At 39.4% G+C, this 12241-nt stretch overlaps 1 long non-coding RNA gene across 1 annotated transcript in view; it reads left to right on the forward strand.

The window, feature by feature from the left end:
- The first annotated feature begins 2098 nt into the window (after positions 1-2098).
- LOC140702729 (uncharacterized) overlaps positions 2099-12241 on the forward strand; it is a 91987-nt gene continuing 81844 nt past the window's right edge. The window contains exons 1-2 of the long non-coding RNA XR_013539222.1: positions 2099-2256; positions 4805-4957. This is a non-coding gene — a long non-coding RNA (uncharacterized LOC140702729). The remainder of the gene's footprint in view (positions 2257-4804; positions 4958-12241) is intronic.

Genomic DNA, 12241 nt, shown 5'->3' on the forward strand with positions numbered 1-12241 from the left:
ATGTCTAAGTCGCACTGGCCATGTGACCACGGAAGATTGTCTTCGGACAAAACGCTGGCTCTCTGGCTTGGAAACGGGAGTCGAACACGACTGGACAAAAATTGTCAAGGGGAACCTTTGCCTTTAAGCACACTCCACTAGCTCTAATGGAATAATTGAAGAATGTGTTCTAATTAGATGTGTATCCAGTCTTTTCACTAAATGATTCTCAAGGTAACTTACAATAATAAGGTAAACGTTCCCCTTGACATTTAGTCCAGTCGTGTTCGACTCTAGGGCATGGTGCTCATCCCCGTCTCCAAGCCAGCGTTTGTCTGAAGACCGTTTTCAATGTCACGTGGCCAGCGCGACTAGACATGGAACGCTGTGACCTTTCCACCGAGGTGATACCTATTTATCTACTCACATTTTTTACATGCATTCGAACTGCTAGGTTAGCAGGAGTTGGGACGAGCGACGGGAGCTCACTCTGTCACATGGATTCGATCTTACGACGGCTGGTCTTCTGACCTTGCAGCACAGAGGCTTCTATGGTTTAATCCCCAGCGCCACCACGTCCCTTACAATAATAAACCACTGAGCAAAAATTGAAATACAGGTCTTTCCTCCCTACTCCATAATTACAACAAGCTTGCGAAGTAAATCAGACTGAAAAAAACTCTATTTTTTTTGTCAAAATGTGAATGGAAGCAATATTTTAAAAGATGTGCTGGTTGCATTCGTGACTGTAGCTTCTCAAGTAACCAGGTGTGCATAAAGGAATGCAGCCAGCACCTCTGCCCATTTTAGATGATTTCTACCCTTAATCATTGATAGGACTGTAGTTGTTTTTTCTTTTGTTCCTCAGTACTCCTTCTTCCTCACAGAAATATAGAAATGAATGGAGAAATGCTTGGCTTTGAAAGCCAGTGTGGTGTAGCAGTTAAAATAAGGGGCCAGTCTCCTTGAGAGGAGCACACATATGAGAAAGCAAGCGGGTTGCTGACTTTCCGAATTTGAAAGTAGGCAGACTACAGTACTACCAGATCTAGAATTAAGAAAGGGAGGAGAATCGATAACAGAAGCCTTAGAATGGACAGTGGTAGTCTTCCTCCGAGGGCAAGGACACGGAAAGAACGTGATCAGACCGGACCAGACATTCAATCAACCACTGATGGAAGGAGACTGGGCCAGACATCCGTGCTGTGGGACGATATGCGCGGTGAGGAGTGATCCGTTGAGGAAGTCTACAGATCGTGAGACGTTTGGTCCAGCCCTCCAGTACGTTTTCCACATCTACGATTGTGAAAACGGCCCCAGGGTAGGATGGAGTGAGTGGTAAAGCTCCTTAGGAGAAGGTGAAGAAGAAGAAAAAAAATGCAATTACTGTACAATATCAACGGGTTGGTTGGTTTCCATGGGTACTTCTCACTGTTGCCGGTAGGAGGAAACATTTTAAAATGCTTTCTGCAATTATATCAGGCAAAAGCAAAAGAAACAAATACATGGGGCATCTCCAATGAATATCTTGAAATTTTCCACTCTATGAATAAGATACTTCTTTCAGCTTCTTTTGCTTCTGTGAATTTCGTATCCATCCCATAGCCTGCACTTCCAGCAAAAAAATGTAAAAGTGCTGCCATTATTAGTTTCTCGGCATTTGAAATATATTTTGATTAGTGTTATTTTATATTATTATATCAAGAGCCCTACATCATACAACATATGACACTGTGAATGTAGACTCTGATGATAATATTTCATCATTTGTATTGATGATTAGCGCATGGAACAAAGCAGTGTCCCAAGCTTACCCTATATTTTTTTAACACTTCAATAGAACTGGGTTTGTATAAATTGCACAGATGTTCTCACTTTAGAACTATGGAGACCCAGCATTGAATTTCTTCCGGACGTGTTATCTCACTCTGCCTCTCCATTTCTTCTCTCTATGCCCACTCCGGCATGAAAAGAAGCTTTTAAAAAACACAACTACGTAAGCCACCGATCCCTGTTTATTCCGGTTCCCCCTTGCAGCTCCAAGTCTCCTCCATTTGCGGGGCAACGGACACACGTTGCGGTCCTAAGAAAGCGCGCGAGGAGGGGGAAGGGGTTTTTGCTCACGTGCTTCCGTTCTGCGTTCGCATTGGCTGCTAGAATGGAACGCTGGGGTATTTAAGCCGAAAACAGCCGTTAGCTAGTTGTGAGGGGCTTGAGAAAGCTGGTAGGAATACCTCTGTTGGGTATAAATAGGTGTTTTTTAAAATGTAATATATGGTATGTTCAATAAGTGTTCCTAAGTTTTAGTGTCCTGCCTTTTTTTTTTTTTTTACTCCTGGCAATTTGTGTTCAAGTATTTTAATATAAATACATGCTTATTCTGGGAACTATAAGGGAAGAAAAGGCAGAATAAATCTTAATAAATTAATAACTATAACTATATAACTATACAAACACATATATATGTTATACTGTATATATATAATAAATCTTAATAAATTAATAACTATATATATAGTTACTAATTTATTTAGATTTATTATATATATATTATATGTGTGTGTATACACAAAACCCAATTTATTTGTAATATAAATAACTGTAAATATATATAATTGTATATGTATATATGAAAACAATATATTTCCTGCCTTTTCTTTTTCCCTTAAGGTACTTAACACCCCTTTTAAAAAGCTGTTGATAACAGTGGTATTATCTGTAACATTCCCACAATAAGTCTTTTATTGCCAGCTATACACAATCTTTGTACCCTTTTCCTTCCATTATTGGAGATTTATCTCCTCAGCACCTTTTGTTTAGCCTGTTTTGTTGGCAAGCTACATGAGATCCTTATTTCAGCAGGTGCTTAGCTCCTTTTATTTTTCTCTCCTCTGCTTTTATCTGTATTTTAAATTTTATTAGGGTTTTAACTGGTTGCCGTTGGACTTCTGATCTTCTCTCAATCTGTTTTCTTTATGGGTTTGTTGTAATATTAATTGTCCAGAAAATCTCACAGTGAAATAGAATTTTTTTGCCCAGATTTGCTTATGCAGTCGTGCATGGCTATTTCTTTGAAAACTATATCCATGAAGGGCTTTTTTAAATTATTTGTTCTTATTTGGATGTTGTTTCATTTGTATTTTTATAGAAATGCAGAATATATATATATAATTAATAAAGAATAATATGAAGGGTACAATTCAGTCATGAAAAGGGAAGATTCTTTATAAAGTAGTCAAGTTTTCTCTATCTCAGAATGTTGGCAAAATTAAAGAAAGGGGGAAAGAAAAAGGCAAAATATCATGACATTCTGAAAGACTTGATAGATTTATTAAAGTTTGAGTTTTTGTCCATCCAAATCCCCATCTAGCTAAGTCATTAAAATACCACAATATTTTGCCTTTTTCTCTTTTCTCTTTCTTCCCTTTAATTTTACAAAGGCAAGGAAAAGATAAATAGGTTGGATTCAATGGCTTTATAAGCCCCTTCCAACTCAATTATTCAGTGATGGTGATGATAGCAATGTGCCATTAAGTCAATTATGAATTACAGTATTGCAATCTTTTTCAGGGATTTCTGGGTAGAGAGTACATATTCAGAAATGGTTTACCATTCCCTCCTTCTGAGGGCGCCCTGAGACTATGCAGCTTGCCCAAGGCTATGCAGGCTGGCTCTACTTTCAGAAGGCACAGTGGGGAATTGAGCTCCCAACCTTGCAGCCAGAAGCCGAATTCACTGAGCTATCCAACCAGCTGAATGCTTGTCTGTAACAGCCATTCTCAATGGGGAGTTCATATGGCCCCCTGGAAGTGGACTGGCATATTTGAAGGGGGCCACAGTCCGGAAGTAATTCATATATTGCCTTGCAAGGTGTTACATGACTCACGCAATCCTGATTTGGCCTATATTTCTTTCATATTGTGTTTATGACCCTGCCCTAACCCACCCCCCCAAAAAAGGTTGAGAATGGCTGGTCTATAAGACTCTTAGGGTACTCCTATATAGACAACCTCTAATGCTCACATCTAAAACATATGTCTCTTGTCTAATAAGAAAAAGATAGAAGAAACAAAGCAGAGTGTTTGAAGGTTATATGTTGTAGTAGTGTCTAGACTCCCCTCCATCTCAGTGAATGGGGCATTTTGAGGCTGTGATAAGTGGCTTACAGCACCTTTAATCTCTTAACAATTTAACAGAAAAATGCAGGACTTGTAAAATATAGGAAGGAATGTACATAAGATGTACATAAGTAGAGAATGGCAAAGTTCAACCATTTTTGTCCCAGTCATACACAACTGACATGTTTGCGGGACAAAAAGGATTAAAGAGGAACATGCCTTCCCAATAATCTTATAGGATCAGTAGCATGGTTAAATTTCTACATGGAGTTTTACATTTTCTGTGTCTATAGCCTGTCTACCTTCTATGGGTTTTGGCATAGCGCACATAAAGTTTTGAAGCCTTATGAGAAGCAGATACTGATCAGATCCAGCTCTCTTTCACCTCAGCAGTGGTTGCTGCATCATAGATTTCAGATACAGTAATGTCCTTTTCTCTGAAGGGGGATTCCCTGAAGAATCAACCTGTACTATGTCTAATTATTTCCCTTGGCAACTTATATTACTGGGTACACTTCAGTTTTTAAAGAAGTAAGTCTCTAAGTAGCATGGGGGAAAGAGGTCTAAGCTAGATCCCTTTTCTCTCAGTTTTTGTTGTTGTTTTGTTAAATTGTATAATTACTGCATTTCATTACATAGCAACAAATGGAAACCTGTTTTCTGCCTGTGTTATATGAGGTCTTAGACTGAGTTTTGCTTGCTTTTAGCTCTTGCTCGAGTACAAGGAAAATTGCAACATACCAAGCACCACTACAGCTGTGATGCCTTGATAATCACTGCACATCCAAAGAACCCAGTTTTGGAAACGGGTCATGCTACTGATAGGAAACTCATTCCATGTCTGGACAAGGCTAATGAAGGTAAACAAAATATTAATGGATGTATACTGTAAAGATGGAAGAACAGAAAAATGATCTGTTTCTATTCCTCTTTGAGAGAGAGGACATTGTATTGGGCTGACAAGTGAAGGGACCTACATGTGGAAAAGTGTAAAGATTTGACACAGGGAGGTCTTTGACTCAGGTGACATGGAATTACTTTGGTTGCAAAGTAAACACCCACCGTGTATATACTTGGACATACTTAATTTACTTGTTGGAAATGCACCTTTGAGGTTATATTTTATATATTAACAGCAAAAAAATAAAAAATAAAGACCTCTCAGCAACTGACCCTTCCTAAAGCCTGCAAGGCAGTCCCTATTATTTCTTTATTACAAATATATTTACCCTATCTTTCTCCTTGAAAGGACCCAATGAGTACTGGCTCATTGTCAACTTGTTTCCATACACCATGAGCCAGGTTTAAAACTAATTGTATGACTAGGTTTGTTTCCATTGGTTGCAGTTTCAGCAGTGGGGGAGGCTCACACATTTAAAAAGTTTTGCTCCTGTCTCCTTCACTATTCTGCTATATGCTTCGCCTGCTGATATTTTAGAATTTTCAACGAACAAGCAAAAAACAACACAATAGTGGCACGTGGAATTTGGGGAACGGTTATCTGAAGTTTCCAAGGAGGTAGCTGTGTTAGTCTGTTGTGGCAAAAAGCACAAAGAATCTTGCAGCAACTTGAAGGCTATTAGGTTTCATTTTGTGGGAAGCTGTTGTGGATGTAGCTCACTTGTTTATTTATTATTTATTTATTAAATTTATACCCCGCATGTCTACTTGGGGCAGCTGAATACAGTATCCAGTCCTCAGGTTTGTATGCACATGCTGACGGCTATTGGAGTAGGGCAAAATGCAGGTATCTCTAATCACTTCAACTATGCAGTAATGTGAGCATTAACTATTTATTTTCCTTCATTTTAATAAATGTGTAAGGCCAAATTAATGAATGGCGCTAAATAAACTAAATCTAATTTTAATCTCAACTAGAATAAAACTGCAGAAATGAATAAAGTATTGGTAGTTATCATTTGGGAAATTGCATTGATTTCAATTTTCTGCTTTAGTTGGAAATAAAATTTAAGTTTAGATGAGTGTATGTCCTTTTTTTGTTTTCAGAGTGGTTTAATGCAAATCTGTCTATGTTTAACAAGTGTTTATGTTTAATCCATACTTTTCAAAATCAATTTACTGTAATGTGTGAGTTCAAAAGGGTGGTTAGATGGTGGTTGAGTATCCAGTAATCTATTTCTAGTACACTGTGGCGTACTTTCCCTTTGGAGGCCAGTATTGTCACTGGTTTGGCTTAATATTTGGGGGGGTTGTGATGATGGCTGTTTTCAATTTCTTGGTTGTGGCTTTTGTTTTGATTCTGTTGTTGAATAGTTTTGAAGTTGTGGTTTTAAAGTTTTACTCATTGTACCACATCCTGAGAACTTCAGATATGAGTTGCAACAAGAAATATTTTAATAAAATTAATTAAAACAGGGTTTTTCCCCTTGTTCCCTCTGCTCTTATGTAACACTTTGAGAGGAGCTAAACTGGAGTCCTTGAGGCTTTTGGGTGGCTTAGTGCAGCTTGGACAAGATGTGGTTACTCTGGAATATTTGTACAGATCATGAGGCCAGATGACTAAAACATGCATCAAACCATTCTAAGTCTTAGAGCATATCTATCTTTACTACTCCAGTTTTGACAAAAGCAGGTTGCTTGTTTGGGAAGCCCAGGATACTGTATTTTGCCAGGCTTTGTCTCTCCATAAAGCCAACTGCTTCCTTGCAGCTTTCTCTGCCTCTTCCATTCCAAAAAAGGCTTCAGCCAAACCTTTTCAGTTCCTAAGTTCCATTTTGATACCAGTCCAGCTTTTAAGTCTGTCATTCTTTTTTTATTTGGGTCTGAGTTGCCTCCAGCGAGAAAAGAGAATGAGCTCATTAAGTATAGCTTGGAGCCAAGGGACAGAGTCCTGTCACTTTCTCTGATTTTTTTTCATTCTTTTGCTCATAGGAAACTGGTTCTATCAGCCCACGGTGATGGTCTTGGCAGGGTTCCCCCCCTCCCAGATCTAGTAAAAAAATACCTGCTGTGCCCATTAAAAGAAAACTGGCTGTAATTCAGGATGCTGTATGGCTTCCACTAACAATGTGCAGGAAGGTTTCGTATTAAAACCCCAGGAGATCAGGAAGAAAATTGAAAATCCGAAAATATTGCTTGATGGGAGCTTTTTCACATTTAATCTCAAAGAATACGGGGCTCTGTAAAGTGCTGTGGGTGTGTATTCCGTGGAGTGGCGAGAACAGAGGAGAGGACATCCAAATGCTGACCTTGAAAACAGTTTTGTGAAAAAGTAGATTAGATTGGATTGGGTAAACCTTTCTTAAAAGTGAAGAAAATTATTGAATTGCTTCCATGTTAAAGGGCTAAGAATCCCATGGGATTCTTTTTTTCCAGTAGAGGTACATATAGGAGGCTGTAAGGATGAAAATTGTAATTCTTTTAAGCAGCTGTTGGGTTTGTCTTATATGCCTATCAGAGCTAGAATTCATGGTTTGCCAAGCAAGACAAAAAAAAGATTATGTAGGGTCTGATAGGAGTGCTTTTGGAACTATTGCACAGTCACAGACTGTTGTTTTACTAGCACAGCAACTTGACACATTTACACAAATCCAATAGCAATAGAAAGAATAGTGGCAGGACACAGTCATACACTGTTGATATTGGGGTTGATTTGGGGTTTTTTTTAGTGTTCAATTGAGTTGACAGAGGCACAGCTGGAGAAACAGAAAAGCATAGTTATGTAGTTTATGTATAAAGTAGGACCCCCTTATCTACAGGATCAGTATCCGCTGATTCACTTATCCATCGTCTGAAAACATTAAAAATATTAAAAGTAAAATCCTAAAAACATATATTTCTAAAGATAAAATTACCAGAACTGACCATTAGAGAATGCTGTGCATTACATTCTCTATTAAAATAGTGTCCACTATAATCTGTGTGTTCCAGCATCTGTGGGGGTCTTGGAACCGATCCTCCGAGGATAGAGTCCTACTCTATTTGTTTATTTAGACATAAACAACACCCAGTGTTGTGTATCACAATTTATGTAAGATTTAGGAAATACTTGGTTTCCATACTTAAGTGAAATTGCCAAAACTATATTAAAATAACCACTTCTTGGGTTGGCACCTCTTCTTCATCGGACTGAAGGAAAGTCTGTTGTAGTTTAACAGACACCAAAGCAATCACTCATCCTGAAGATTTGTGTTTGGCTTTTGGGGGTGGGGTGAGGAGAGGTTTGCCAGGGCACTTTTGCAGTTGAAATTCTGCTTTAAGAACATGCTGGGGTTGAAGTAATATTCTGATACTGTATTGTGTGTGTGCCGTGTCTTTAGGTAACCACATGTCAAGCCATTCACATGCATTGTATAGTGAGAGTGGGATGGGGGGAAGTCCACGTGAGGAAGGTAAGGTTGTATTTAGTATACCAACTATAGTTAATGCAATGATATTTTCATCACTGGATTGCAGAGGGCACATCCCACCTGCTTCTAGTGCACTTTTGTAAGGTACACAAAGTGATTGAAATGTGAAAGAATGTCTAGATATACAGCACATGAGCATCACATGACCATGTGATGATTGGTTTGCTCCTGTGTAACTATTTGGACAATTTCCTTCCATACTTTGCAGGTGTTCATAAATCTATAAATAAGATCACATCATCTTTTATCCTATTAATCAAGTCTGAAATGGTAAATTGTTAGGCATCCTTCAGTCTCGAGAGACTATGGTAACATGCTCTGTATGGAGGACTTGGAACAGCGTCCAGTGTGGCTGAGAAGGCCAGTTTGAGTGTGACAATCCCTTCCATATTGACGACAAATACAATCTGTCCCCTGTCCAGCTCCCTAAATTTGCTGGTTTCTGGACTGCCTCTTTGCCTTAGCCTGATGGACAAGGGTCTCTTCAAAATGGGAGAGGCCATGATGCACTGCCTGCCTCCAGGCTGAACGCTCAGATGTCAAGGTTTTCCTTCTGTTGAGGTCCATTCCTAAGGCCTTCAGATTCCGCTTGCAGATATCTTTGTATCGCAGCTGTGGTCTCCCTCTGGGGCGATTTCCCTGCACTAATTTTTCATACAGGAGAGCTTTTGGAATCCGACCATCAGCCATCCTCACGACATGCCCAAGCCAACGTAGATGTCGCTGTTTCAGTAATGTATACATGCTAAAAATTCTAGCTCGTTCTAGGACTATTTTATTTGGAACTTTGTCCTGCCAGGTGATACCAAAAATGCATTGGAGACAATGCATATGGAACATATTCAGGATGGAACAGCAGCCTAGTAGATGCTCATTGCAGCACATTTTATACCCAAAGAGGCTCTTGACATACAAGTCCTAATGTCACTTGTTGTTTTCCTTAGTCTATGGCTCCAGCAGTGGCACCAGTATGGGAAGCTGAGATGTTTGTCATTTTGAATTTTGGTGAGCAGAAGAGTGCTTGTTCACTCTGTTTTTGACAGATGAATAGGGAAAGGCACCTTCTTGTAAGTGATGGTTTGTTAATCAGAGCTGCAGCTGTCTTAGTGAATACAAATCGCAAGGATCAAGGAATGATGTGCCTTCATGCAAACTTACAATACAGTGCTCACAAAGCACCACTTTGCCAGCAACTGGTTTATTGAATGGATGACCTTATATAGATTGGTCAATTCAGGCTCTGAATCCCTGCTAAGTGTCAAAATCGGATCAGGATGACCCCCCTCATTAAGACCTCAAGGCAGTTATTTTAAGAGATTGGTTGGAGATAGACCTGTTTCTGTGCTAATTTTTTCTTGTGGCAGAACCAATTCATCCCTGTCCTTCCCAGGCTGGTCTTTTCCATTTGATTTCAAATTGGATTTGGACCTCTGGGGATTTATGATGTCAACCTCTCTAATGTAGTGTCAGCAAGAAGACACAAAGAGATAAAAAGTCAGTTTCACTTAACAGTAGATTTATCCTCCAGCCCTCCCTCTTCCAGGGATCTAACGTGAATTTTCTTGATATCTCATTTTCTTCCACATTTGTGCCTTAGCAGACAAAATAGATTCAATAGAGATGAGACCTTACTAAGGTCTGTCTTTGTTTACAGTGGGGCGTGATGTAAGTTTATTTGGAAGAGAGCTTTGTACAAGCTTCCGCTCCAAGTAGGATCAAAATATGTGCTAATGTAATACTCATAGTTGCTTAGGTTTGTGGTTGCTCAGGACCTGCTGTGCAACCCACCTGTAAGATCAGTTGATTTAAAGGGAGACTCTTCTTTTGTTTCTTGTACCACCCTCAGAGGTACATTTTCTAAGGACACAAGAGCCTTGTCTCAATGGCTACCGCCAGGACCTGAAAAATGCCTAGACTGCCTATCTCTTGTTGTATTCCTTTGAGCAACCAGTGCCTTTTAAGCAGGCCTCGGTTGCTGTGGGAGAGGCTGTTAATTGTCTTAGTGCTCTGCTCTTTCATTGGTATGTTTTAAAATTGTGTTCAATGCATGCAGTTCATTCAGTTTTATTGAATTGTATCTGCCTTGAGTCCCATTTTTGACAGAAATATGACGTACAGTGGTGCCCCGCTTGACGACGCCCCCGCTTGATGATGAAATAGCTAGATGGCAATTTTTTTAGTTCCTATTTTTTTCCCGCTTTACGTCGATTAGGTGCCTGCTTCGCGAACCGTTTGTTCGCAAAACAATGTTTTTTCCGGCTCTGCAAAATGGCTTCCCTCCTTTCGCAAAATGGCTGTTTTCCAGACAGAAGCTTCGGAAGACAGCGATTTTAAAATGGCTGATCAGCGGTTCTCTATGGGCGATCTTCACTGGACGATGAGGTATTTCCCCATTGGAACGCATTAACCGGTTTTCAATGAATTCCATTTCCCCCCCCCGCTTGATGACGATTTCGCTTAACAGCGATTTTCCTGGAACGGATTATCGTCGTTAAGCGGGGCACCACTGTATAAATCCAGTTAAATGAAAATATGATACTGGTGGGAAGAGGAGAGGGGGCTTCTGGGTGGTAGCCCTGCATTTGCAGAACTCCATTTGAAATGATTTGCATATGTCTTCATTAGTCTAAAATGGGCTTACCTTAAGCCTCCTTATTTAAAGTTGTTTTCTCTTACCGTGTTGGTGGTCTAAATGAAATTGTTTTAAACTGTTTCAGCTAATTATAGTGTGGTACAGCTGACTTGTGAACCATTACAGATTGCTGATTGAAATTGTTCTGTTACCATGAAATGCAGTATTAATGTGCCTTGCCTTTCCTCTAAAAAGTGGTAATGACGGAATAGATTAATTTTATTTAGAAGCTTGGCTGATATACTGTATAGATAAAATAAAAGATGAACAGACTGGATTAGTATATAGGAGGAGGCACAGTTAAAGATTCCTCTGGAAAGCCCACAGGAGGGAGAAAGCCAACAACTCCTTACCTGTTGTAGAGACAGAATATCCACTGTATTAAAAACGTGGTTTCATAATACTGTAATTCCAAAATCGTGACAATGTCTTATCAGTGCTAAAAAATGACTTAGATGTGTGTAAGCTTTTGAGATCATCAGATCTTTTCATCAGACAAGGTACTATAAAAAGCAAGTTCAGTGAAGGGGTGATCTTAAAGTCATATGTTGTTATGTGGCTCTGCCACCAGTTGGCAGGATAAAAACATAAACAAACGTGTGCTGTCAAGTTGGAATTGACTTAGTCACCCTAATAGGGCCTCCTTAAAATTTTTAAGGAGTGATTTTACCAATTCCACACTCCCAGTGAGTTTCTGTGGCTTAGTGGGGAATTGATCCAAGGCCTCCTGAGTTCTAGTCTATTACTCTATCCACTACGCCACACTGGGTATGAAAGCTACCATATTTTTCGCTCCATAAGTCGCACCTTTCCATAAGACGCACCAATTTTTTAGAAAAAGAAAACAGGAAAATATAATCTGTTTTCTTCACTCCATAAGATGCACAGACTTTCCACCCCCCTGTTTTGTATAGAAAAAAGTGTGTCTTATGGTGCGAAAAATACGGTATATAATCTGCTGAGATTCTTCAGATCATGTGAAGGTATGAAGTTTCACTGTTAATATCCCAGCAGCAAGAAACGAATAATGTTTAGTCTCCATTTTGACTGCTAATATAAAGTCTTCCATAGTACAGGGTGTGGCAAAAAACAACAACACACACAACTCCCAGATTGTGCTTAGCTATTGATCTGGCACTGGT

The sequence above is a fragment of the Pogona vitticeps genome, chromosome 14 (assembly GCF_051106095.1).
Source record: "Pogona vitticeps strain Pit_001003342236 chromosome 14, PviZW2.1, whole genome shotgun sequence".
Classification (NCBI taxonomy): domain Eukaryota; kingdom Metazoa; phylum Chordata; class Lepidosauria; order Squamata; family Agamidae; genus Pogona; species Pogona vitticeps.